Source organism: Lissotriton helveticus, chromosome 1_1 (genome assembly GCF_964261635.1).
Source record: "Lissotriton helveticus chromosome 1_1, aLisHel1.1, whole genome shotgun sequence".
Taxonomy (NCBI): domain Eukaryota; kingdom Metazoa; phylum Chordata; class Amphibia; order Caudata; family Salamandridae; genus Lissotriton; species Lissotriton helveticus.
The window spans coordinates 1,882,111,672-1,882,124,193 of NC_136057.1; positions in this window are offsets into that span (position 1 = coordinate 1,882,111,672).

Consider the following 12,522-nt stretch of genomic DNA (forward strand, 5'->3'; position numbering starts at 1 on the left):
CCATCCTGGCATGGGAACCCCAAAGGCTCAGACACAGGTGAGAGCCTTTTTAGGACTCATCGGGTACTACAGGAGGTTTGTTAAGGGGTATGCCAACATTGTAAAACACGCAAGATGATGGATGGAATGTTGCACAATGGCAAAACACTCACCCCTAGTCACAGATCTGGGTTTAATCCATTGTTATTTTGCTCACCAAGCCACCCCAGTTCAGACATGGCCATATGCAAATCAGTTTTGACCCTGTGCCTCATGGGAACAGTCCAGCCCGAACTGCCAAGCCATGTCTTCCCTGGACCGGAATCAAGCATCCTAGGACCGGTTTCTGGCTATCAGCCATCTTCAGCCAGGATAGCTTGATTCCAGTGGCTTAGCGAGCACGGGACCCACGTCTGGGCATACCCTTCCCACATAGGTTGAACAGTAAAACACACAAAATGATGGATGGAATGTCGCACAATGGCAAAACACTCACCCCAGTCACAGATCTGGGTTTAATCCATTGTTATTTTGCTCACCAAGCCACCCCAGTTCAGACATGGCCATATGAAAAGCAATCTTGACCCTGTTCCTCATGGGAACAGCCCAGCCCAAACTGCCAAGCCATGTCTTCCCTGGACCGGAAAGCTTGTCTCCAGTGGCTTAGTGAGCACGGGACCCACGTCTGGGCATACCCTTCCCACAAAGGGTGAACAGCAAAACACACAAGAAGATGGATGGAATGTCGCACAATGGCAAAACACTCACCCCAGTCACAGATCCGAGTTTAATTCATCGTTATTTTGCTCACCAAGCCACCCCAGTTCAGACATGGCCATGTGCAAATCAGTGTTGACCCTGTGCCTCATGAGAACAGTCTAGCCCGAACTGCCAAGCCATGTCTTCCCTGGACCGTAATCAAGCATCCTAGGACCGGTTTCTGGCTATCAGCCGTCTTCATCCAGAATAGCTTGACTCCAGTGTCTTAGTGAGCACGGGACCCATGTCTGGGCATACCCTTCCAACATAGGGTGAACAGCAAAACACACAAGATGATGGATGGAATGTCGCACAATGGCAAAACACTCACCCCCAGTCACAGATCTGGGTTTAATCCATCATTATTTTGCTCACCAAGCCACCCCAGTTCAGACATGGCCATATGCAAATCAGTCTTGACCCTGTGCCTCATGGGAACAGCCCATGACTGCGGGTCATTAATTTTCCATCCGCCACCTTATTGTGCGGCCTGCTGGGCGGGGCACATCCCAGGGCTCACGTGGTGTTGGCGTCCGGGCCGCCAGCCAGGCTGTGCGGCGTAACGCTGTAGCTCAGTACGCAGAGCTCAGAGCCTGCTGTAGTCACAACTTTTCCTGCACCGGCCGGGCAGGGCTTTAACTCAACCAGGCCAATATCCGAACTGGCAGTGCTGTAAATGGCAGATATTGGTGGCGGGGAAGGGGAGTCTGTGGCGGAGCTCTAGCTGGAAGGGGAGTCTGTGGCGGAGCTCTAGCTGAGCGCGTCTGACTCCATTACCCGCGTAGCCACGCCCCACAATCAACTCTTTCTAGGAACTAAACCATCTGTCTTTCTTGATCAAAAATAGAGATCATGCTTTGTAGCACTGGTGAACCACAAGCCTTCCATTTGACTGGCCACCTTAATTGGAACCTTAACCCTGCTAATTAGTGGGATCAAGAATGTGTTCTACAGCTCTTCCACTTTCCTTGTACCCTTCCTGTACTGTTTTGACACCATTGGATTTCTCTCATCATCGCAGTGTACTCTCTAAAATCATCTACTGAAATGATAAATGTGAAGGTCTCATCACAAGTGGTGACCAAATTTAAGACAATACCAATATTTGCAGCTCACACTTTCTGTAGCCAAAAATATGCAGCTACATTACACCCAGGGGAAATCACTTCTGTTCAAGTGGGGTGCAAGCAGAGCACATGATGACATATTGAAGCCGCTGTTTTCATATAACTTGACCAGTTTTCAAAGATTATCAAATGGTCTGAAAGGTTCAACCATTTGGCACTTTCTTATTCCACTCTTTGGTTTGAAACAGACATGAAAAAGTTCCAGAATGGCCTGAAACAAAATGCATTTATTTTTGCAAATCACAAAGAAGGTGTGGGGGGGATTTTACAGCCTCTTTTGTTTCCAATGCATAAGAATTGCCATGTTGAAATTGTGAATTGCAAATCCAAATGCAACTTGCTATGTTTGCAGTGTAGTTTTTGCAATACAAAAGCATGCCAATTTGTGTAATACAGGCTTTGTGATAGCCAATACCATCTGTATGCCTGTCCAAAACACTCTTCGGTTGGTAATCCATTTACAGGATTAGGTCCGTTTAGAGACTCACCTTAATTGAAACCTGCTGGGCATGATCAGCGGATTGGAATCTAATTCTTAACGCTTTCGCTGCTAGGCCTTACACCCCCCCCTCCCTTGTGCTAAGCCTTTTTGTTGCTATTTGGGGTAGTTCGTGCTTAGGCCCCTGCAATCTTTTGTCCACATAAGGTATCCACAGAAAATTTGTGTCTTTTTCTTCCATCATCCTGGGGACTTTAAAGGTACCTAGAGTTTGTAGATTCTCCTGGCGAGGACCCAGAAACTAGCCAAAATACAGCTAAATTTTGGGTTTTGGGGAAAAGTGGGGAAAAAGTGCTGCAGAAGAAAGCGTCTGGTTTTTTCCCTGTAAATGGTATCAACAAGGGATTTGTGGTGCTGAAATCACCATATTTCCAGCTTTCAGGGCCTGGCAGACTTTTGTCAGAAAATCAAATCAACATTTTTTACACTGTTTTGGCATTTTACTGGGACATAGCCTATTTTGCCACTGTTCCAGTTAGTGGTAGAAATGGGTGTCAAAGCAATAATGGATTCTGGAAAGCTATACATTTCTGAACAGTAGACAAAATTGTGAATTCAGTTAGGAGTAATTTGTGTAGATCCGTCAAGTTTTTTTTTAATATAAACTAACAGTTGAAAATAAGAAAAATTGAAAATGAGTTGAAAAAACAGCCATTTGTGCCAATGTTTTCACCTGTAACTTCTTCTAAGTAAGACAGATTCTTTAAAGCAATATACCCTTAAATCAACTGGACCCCTCTGGTTGTGGGGATATGTAGGACTTGTAGGTTCACCAAGATCCAGAGCAACTCAGAGCCAATAACTGAGCTGTGTCTTGCAATGGTTTTTCATGTTGTTCTGGGTATCAAGGACACCTGTGTATTTCCAAAATCGCAACAAAATATAGAGTTTAGAAGCAGTAGCAATTTGCACATCTCCGAAATTGTCGGTACCCATACTAGCATGTGAATTTTAGGTCATTTATCAAAGTGACTTCTTTTTTACACAATATTTTACATTTGGAAGGCAGAAATAAATAGAATGTCAATAGGTAATAAAAGTGGCTCTACAATTTTGTGTTCCCCTAAGTCTCCTGATAAAAATGATACCTCACTTGTGTGGGTAGGCCTAGCGCCCGCGACAGGAAACGGTCTAAAATGCAACATGGACACGCCACATTTTTACAGTGAAAACAAACCCTTATTTTGCAAAATGCCTAGCTGTGGATTTTGAACCCTACCTCTGCCAGAACCTAGGGAAACCTAGCAAACCTATACATTTTTCAAAACTAGACACCCAGGGAAATTCAGGAGGGGATTACTTGTGTGGCTCTCTCACCAGGTTCTATTACCCAAAATTCCTTGCAAACCTCACACCTGACAAGAACAGGCTGGTTGAAAGGAAACAAAAATGGGGGAAAACACCCCCACTTCAAATATATGGCCCAGCTGCAGTGACTCTTTGGGAAGACTTCAAAGGTTTCATAGACCTAGAATGACAAAACAACGCATATTAGCATCTTGCAAAGAAACACAAAGGACAGACAGTCCCATAATCACCTTCACCCAAGAAGTCAACCTACAAAAAACTCTCTTGCCCACCAACACAAGTGATAACCCTCTGAGAAGAATAGCAGGACAGGCACTCTGCACAGGCACTCTGCACTAAAGCCAGTGGATCAACTCCTCCATGAAGCAGAGTAACAAAAGTAAGTGTAAACATGATGTAGCACATGAACATGAAGCAGAAGGACTAACATCCTGCAAAGTGCAATAAAGGTATTTGGAGTCAGCCAATAGACTTCGATCATCAACTCCCTGAGAACAACTCTGGGCAACCCGTAACAATAACTTGTTTTGCCTCCGCCAAACAAAAACCATTTGCTTCCAGGTATTACTCAAGACAGCTACAAGGCTGTTGGCTGCTAAGAAGTAATGTGACTAAATCTCATTCACCCTAAAATAATCATTGTGACACCCCGACAGAGCCCAAATCAACTGTTAGACTTCTACTCTCTTCCAATAATCTACCCAGGGAAAGGACCATAATGCCTCAGCAACAAAATACAATACTACACCCCAGGAAATCCATTATACATCTTTGGCAAAAACATGCTCCACATGCTGCACCTCCAATGGAGGTATACACTTTGCATATCCACAGTAACTGCACCATAGTCCACTGGCTCTTGGCACTAACGCCAACCAACTCACCTTCATTAGAAAAAAACATAAAGACAATTTAAATCCTTTGTACGGCAGACATGTAAAATGAAGCATCTTAGGGTCATTCAATTTGCAAAGTTATGCTATACAATATATTCACTCATGCATTCTGGGTGTTAGATGTAAACTGATTCATTAGTGCTCCGCTGATTGGTGTGGAAAGGGCAATGCTCAGTGTCACATTTAAGATGTGCTGGATTCTTACTTAGCATGGCATTTATACTAGAACAAGAATGGGGGTCCTTCAACGTTATTTATTGTTTACCTTTGGTATTTTTGTGTGAGTGCCCCTATATTGTTAGGAACGTAGTTGGAACTAAATCAATTATTGTCCTAACACAAACGTGCAGAAAGTGATCCGTAAACAACAGAGAAAACGATTCATTATTTTAAGCTCATTGCTATGATTTAATCACTTCAGTGAATAGATCTGGGTACGTCAGGAAACAAATGTATTATCTAAGACATTAATCAAAAGAGGAACATTACCTTGTTGAGACGTTTGGAAAATGGGCAGCAAGGTAGTTGGTCTACTTCTGCATTATGTATATTTCCCTATTTAATTGGGAAACCAGGGTTTTTTATTATGATCTACATAGATAACTAAAAGGCTTTTGGTTCACTTGTGCAAACAGTCTCAGAATCAAAATCATTTGCAATTGTCTCTAGGGTGTGACCTTTCTGTGTCGTGCATCCACCCAACCCCCACACATCTACCTCCCCCATCATGCACCCATCTACCCCACACGCCAATGTGCTAAGGATGGTGCAGGGCAAACCCCTGGGCAGATTCTGTCATAGGAGAACACATAAACATGGAGCACATGATCCGCTGACCACACATTACTGCAGCTGTGTTTTGTGCCTCACCGCTCAGTGTCACCAGCAGAGATGTTGTTTATGCTCACTCTGCCTGGAAGCGGCATTCAATTTATATTGATAAAATAGGACTCATCAATAGAATCACAAACATTGCCAAAACTAGCTAACCAATTGGTTCCTCTCTTTCCCCAGCGTCCCAGAGCCTGCTCTGCAGTAACTTCACGCAGCACATTATACTCTGACTCCAACTATGAACTGGACAACACCCTGTGCAATATTATGGGCATTTCTTCACGGGTCAGAAGAGAGGTCGACTGCTATGAGAGACGAGCAATGCGCAGACAACGGAGAAAGGTACAGGAGAGTGAGGAGTACAGCATTGATGTTTACGTGATCATTTTTTTATTTGAAATGCCTACATTTTGGGGTAGAAGCTGACAGATCTGATTCTGAAAGGTCAGCGAGGTGGGACTGTCAACGGAATCCATCATCCATGCTGAAAACAAAACGAGGCGGGAATTCAAAGATGTGGGTCCAAGAGTAGCTTCAAAGAAAGTCAGATGGTGGCAAATCCTGTGAATTAGGTGGGAGACATGTGAAAGTCACTTCTCTGTAACAATGGTTCTCCAGCATTAATGGAGATGTATGACCCTGAAACTGGTGCACTTGCGTTCAAGTGTGTGAATCTATGTACAGTTCCATAGCGTGTGAATCAATATACAATTCCATACAGAAGACAGTTAGTCTTAGCAAGAGAGATTCAAGGTAAAAACGAATCCATTATGAATTAATTATGGATGACCACATTGCTCAAATTAATTAATTACAGTTCATCATCTTTTTCAGCTATTGGAATCCTATTTGTGACACCAAATGGGATAATGGACGGAGCATTTGAGCAAATCAAACACTCACTCCCAGTCATCTAATCTGGGTTTAATCCATCACCGTTCTTTAGCCCACTCCACCACCCCAGTTCAGACATGGCCATATGCAAATCAGTCTGCCCCTGTACCTCATGGGAACAGTCCAGCCCGAACTGCCAATCCATGTCTTCCCTGGACCAGAAACAAGCATCCTGGGACCAGTTTCGGGTTCATAACCCTCATCAGCCAGGCTATCTTGAATCCAGTGGCAAAGTGAGCACATGACCAACGTCTGGGCATACCCTGCCAACTTAGGGCGCATAAAGCGATACCAAAGGGGATGATGGACGGAGCGTTTGAGCAAATCAAACACTCACCCCAGTCAAATGATCAGGGTTTAATCCATCATCATTCTTTAGCTCACTCCACCACCTCAGTTCAGATATGGCCATATGCAAATCAGTCTGACCCTGTGCCTCATAAGAACAGTCCAGCCCGAACTGCCAAGCCATGTCTTCCCTGGACCGGAAACAAGCATCCTGGGTCCGGTTTTGGGTTGGCAGTTCGGGCTGGACTGTTCACACTATATAAACTCTAACAATAAATAAAATAAGTAACCCTCATAACTTGGCTGTCTGCCTTATCCCTATGTGATATCCCTATGAAAGCACACCTAGCCTAAGCTTTTCCTAAATACATATACTTGCTAAGGAAACTTTTACTAATTACTTCCATGGCAGCTACCTGAAGCTCAAGAAGATGTATCTTTCATGTGTCTTGAGCACACTGGCTGTGCTAAATCTAACTCTGTCCAGGTTGTGGATGTAAATTGGAGTATGTCCAAGGATGCTTTGAGTCCTAGGTTCCCTTTAAAAGTAGGGTAAACATGCTAGGGAAGACTGTTCTAAGTTCTCTAAAAAGCACTACAAAAACTAAGAAAAGCTTTAGGTTTTACTGCACAGGTTACTCTGTGGCAATGCAGGTAATGTTCTGTACACCCATGTGTGCAGTGTGGTGACTGTAATGTACTTGTAAAGGTGTTAGGCAGACCATAAGCAAGTCAAATATTTTCTCAGCTAGAGGAAACAATTTGAAAGGTTGCTTTCCTAGTGAAGTATTGGCCCATCAAAGGTATGTATCCATACACAGCCATTAAAAGGTATATACTACAACAGTTCCACCTCAGTCATTTTCCCAATACTTCTCTTTTAGATAGTACAATGTGAAGCAAGTTGGAAAATATAGTCCAGGCTGAGACGGGCACTAGGGACAGTGACAGAGAGTCTCCAACCACTTTTCCTGTTTAGAGCACACTCTACAACAACGGCACTGTCGAGTCTTTCTCACTATTGCAGGAGTGCAGTTGTCAAACTGCTCTTGAAGATTGCCTAAAACACAAACTTTTTCATCACTTTCAGGAACTGGATGTTTGCGCCTAAGTTGGCGAGTAGTCAAGGAAATCTAGGGGCATATTTACTAAGAAGTGACGGAGGGCGGCATTAGCCTTCCTGGCATTGCGCCGTACTCCTCGACTTCTGAAACGCATGTCTGCACCACATTTATAACACTTTGGTGCAGCCATGCATTTCCCCCTGTGCTGGCACTAAATTTAGCAGCCTTGCGCCAACGCAGACATCTTTGCACCATAGTGCAAGGGTGCCTGCGTTGAGGGAAGATTGTTTATGTGCAGGAAGGTCTCTCTTCCCTTCCTTCAATAAACTTTCTGGTATTATCCATGGGTGGATCCTTGCTTGAGGATCACCTTCCGGCAGCATTCTCCTCCCTGGGATCAACTAGAAAGAGGTACCATAGAAAATGTGCCTCTCCCATTGTGATACGTGCTCGGGTGCGTTAGCTGCGCTCCCATGGACCACAGAACCAAAAAAGCAGTTGCAGCTTTATAGGCATTGATGATTTTTTGTTTCATGTACAGTGACATTAGCAAGCTGAATATCAATGAAGTAAAAAAAAATACGGATCACAGGTTGCAAGGAAAGTTCTAACCTTGAAGCTCGAAGTAAGGGACAGAAAAAAGAATTTCTCTGATGAGGACACCAGAGGGATTCCCTGCTCTTTGTGTGAGGACGTGACATTCACGTACTCTGCACTAAAAGGAGGATAGAGATTTATACCAATGACCAACTAAGGAAGTCTGTTGACTTCAGTTGGGATTTTCTAACCTCTATAATTTACTAGTTTTTTGTGTGCTAGACACATAGGTTCCAACAAAGGGAGCCGAAAAACTGCAGCCAAGATACTCTGGTAATCATGAAGGTGCTTTTGGGGGAAGGGAAACTAAAAAAAAGTCACACGTGGCTGTGTGTGAATCTCGCAGACTATTTTAATGTCTAAAGACGAATTTGTGTAATGAAATTTAATGCCACTACACACATTTGACCCCGACTGCTCATGCTCTCTTCCCTTATACATTTCAGCTATGCCAGTGTTGTCTGGTAGGGGCAATAAAACATGTGAGTAAAACTTTTTCTCGCCACTGTATTCTTCAAGTATTCTGTTCTCAGTGTGGGTGTGTAGAACAGATGTCAGAATTCTTTAAATGTGTTTGAGTGATTGATAGCAGCCTTCGCTTTCTTAGGTGGGTGTGGTCATGCAAATGGTTTTATCTCTCTGATACTCAGGTTTCCATTTGTGTTAGTGAAGACGGTAAAATTAAGTGGCTCAGGGATGTTTGCTTGATGTGATGTATTCTTTCTCTATGAGATCACCATGGACTTTGGTACTGTGTCTGGGAGGGATACTCTATAATAGGAATGTCTTGTGATTAGGACTTTGTTCTATCAGACCTGTGTAATCCAGTGTCCAAAAACCTACATGTCACAACTGGGTTTAGCCCAAAAAACACTGGCAACGGAATGTTATACTAGGTTAGTCCATGTTCCTAGACTAGGAAACAGTAGGGAGTCAGGGCCATGCTTCTTCAATACTAATGGTTCAAAACTAGCATTCTCATTATATAATCTCATCACATTGCTTTTAATTTTATTTATTTTATTGGATTGTAAATATTTTAGCAGGTGCTTCCGGGACATTTCTTGCTACTAGAGAAAAGATACTTCCAGCCTCCCTTAAAGCACCAAATTCCCTTATCTGTGTGTATCGGAGGCTTTTAAACATCTTACTTCCCAGGCTTTAAACATTTCTATATGTATACCTCATATTTCACATTGATATGTACTTGAAACTCTTTACTACACATTTATGTTTTTACTTGGTTATTTAGTATACATACAGCAGAAAACGCAGATGAAAAATCAGTTTTTGAAAGTAACAAAACCCAGACATCAATTCATAAAGTGTGCCTTTACAATACAGAATATAGGAAGAAGCAAATCTATAATTTCCCATTCAATCAATTGATCAATCAAACATTTGTAGAGTAAGCTACTCACCCATGAGGGTCTCAAGGCGCTAGAGGGGGTGGGGGATGAAGCAGCTACTGATCAAACAGCCAGGTCTTGAGAAGGCTCCTGAAGGTCAGCAGGTCTTGGGTCTGTCGCAGGAGGATGGGGAGGGTGTTCCATGTCTTGGCGGGTAGGTGGGAGAAAGATCTGCCGTCGGTGGTCGTTCGGCAGATGGGTGGGACAGTGGCGAGGGCGAGGTCAGCAGAGCGAAGCTGGTGGTTCAGGGTGTAGAAGGTGAGTCATTTGTTGATGTATGCTGGTCCGGCGTTGTGGAGTGCCTTGTGGGCTTGGGTGAGGAGCTTGAAGGTGATCCTCTCGTTGACCGGGAGCCAGTGCAGGTCTCTCAGGTGGGCGGTGATGTGGCTGTGGCGAGGGATTCCGAGGATGAGGCGTGCGGAGGCGTTTTGAATGCATTGGAGACTTTTCTGGAGATTGACCGTAGTTCCCACGTAGAGGGCATTGCTGTAATCCAGCCTGGTGCTGACGAGGGCTTGGGTGACCGTTCTTCTGGTTTCGGTGGGGATCCATCTGTAGATCTCACAGAGCATGCGGAGGGTGTTGAAGCAGGAGGAGGAGACAGCGTTGACTTGCTGGGTCATAGAGAGTGTTGAGTCCAGGTTGAACCCCAGGTTGAGTGCGTGGTTGGTGGGTGTCGGGGCAGCTCCCCACAGGCCGGCCACCAGGAGTGGTCCCCTGCGCAGGAGGTGGAGCCCAGAATGAGGATCTCCATCTTGTCAGAGTTCAGTTTCAGACGGCTGGTCTTCATCCACTCTGCGACAGCCTTCATTCCCTCGTAAAGGTTGGATTTGGCAGTGGCCGGGACCTTGGTGAGGAGAGGATCAGCTGGGTGTCGTCAGCGTACGAGATGATGTTGAGGTGGTGCGCTCAGACGATGTTGGCAAGCGGTGCCATGTAGATGTTGAAGAGGGTCAGGCTGAGGGATGATCCTTTGGGTACACCGCAGGTGATTCCGGGGGCTTCAGATCAGAAAGGGGGGAGGCAACTCCCTGGGTTCTGCCGGTAAGGAAAAAGGCGGTCCAGTTCAGGGTTTTTCACGGCTCCCTGCGTCGTGGAGGCGTGTGTGCAGGGTGTGGTGGCAGACAGTATCGAAAGCGGCCGAGAGGTCTAAGAGGATGTTTCGCCGTTGTCCCGTTGTCCAGCAGGGTTCTGAAGGCGCTGGTGGCGGCGATGAGGGTGGTTTCGGTGCTGTGATTGCTGTGGAATCCGGATTGGGAGGAGTCCAGGAAGTTGTTCTCCTCCAGGAAGTGGGTCAGTTGTCTAATGGTGGTCTTCTCAAATATTTTAGCTGGGAACGAGAGCAGGGAGATGGGTCAGACGTTCTTGAAGTCCTTTGGGTCCGCTTTGGGTTTCTTGAGTAGGGCGTTGATCTTGGCGTGTTTCCAGCTCTCCAGGAAGGTGGCGGTTTTGAAGGAGCTGTTGATGATCTTTCGCAGTAGGGATGAGATGATGGAGCTTGTTTTGTTGAAAATATGGTGGGGGCAAGGGGCAGAGGGTGATCCGGAATGGATGGTGTTCATGATTATGATAGTGTCTTTGTCGTTGACGTTGTTCCAGGAGAGCAGGAGGTTGGTGTGTTTGGTGGTGGGCATTGAGTCGGGGGAGTCGTCGTCTGTCGTCTGTGTCTGGGTGTCAAAACTGTCATGGATGTCTGCGATCTTGCGGTGGAAGAAGGTGGCTAGGGAGTTGCAGAGTTCTTGCGATGGAGGAGGGCTCAATAGTGGACTGCTGCACAAAAGACCCCAACACTTCTTCTCTTTTAACATACTGCACTGCTTTTGCATCAAGATCCCTCTTTTGCAGCTGCTACTTTATGGCTAGTGACACCCCAGCACTGTTTGTTCTGTTCATGTACTCTCTGGGTTCCTAGGGCAACAGCTCAGTACCTCACAATACAACAGCACCGTACACTGTTACTGCAAAATATATTGTACAGGCATAAATGACAATATTTTGACTGTAGGAAGGTACAAGGGGTGGGAAAGTCCTTCCACACTTTTGTTAAGACAACAGAATGGGAAATGCATTTATAAAGATTTGAGAAATGAGGGCAAGTGGTAACTAGCAAGTTAATTTGGTCTGTTTCCTACTCTAAACTACCACTCCTGGAGGGGCAGGACAGTTCTGATTTCTGGGGGAATGTTAAATCCAGAGACAATGCTACCACTGAAAGTTCCAGCACACACGGGACAGTATACAGGAAGAAATTCAACCCTTGGATTATCCCCTGGATTCATCATTTCGTCCAGAAATTGAGGGTTTTTCCATTACTACCTGTGGTTTTTATGTTTTCTGTGGTGAACCTTGAGTTGACTATGTCGCTGAAAACCTTTAGTCAACAGCCCATGCAGCCACCAACCAGGAAAAAATCAGGACTGCTCCTTAAGTTAGCAGTAGCTCCTGTAAAATCTGTCTCTTACCTCGTGATGGCACTGCTAAGCAAACCGTGCGTTTTAGTAAAAACTCTTGACAATACATGTAACTGGTTCTTGTTTTGTACACATAAGTTAGCGCCATCAGGGACTTATGTTTGGTTCCAAACAGTTCCGTAAGGTTTATGATGCAAATATAGTTACTCAGAACTTATAAATATGTAACGCCATGACACGTAACAACTGTATTCTCACATCAACCGATCAACAATGATTCCTAAATAATATAAAGTAAATCCTGTAACCATGGCAAAATCGTGTAACTTTTGTGATCCATTGCAATGTAACACAATAAACAATTGAAGTTTGAATCAAGTGACTAAAGGATAATCATAGTGTTTCAGTAAGAGTGCCAAGGTCAGTGGATTTCTCTGCATTCCTCTTTCTACGATCA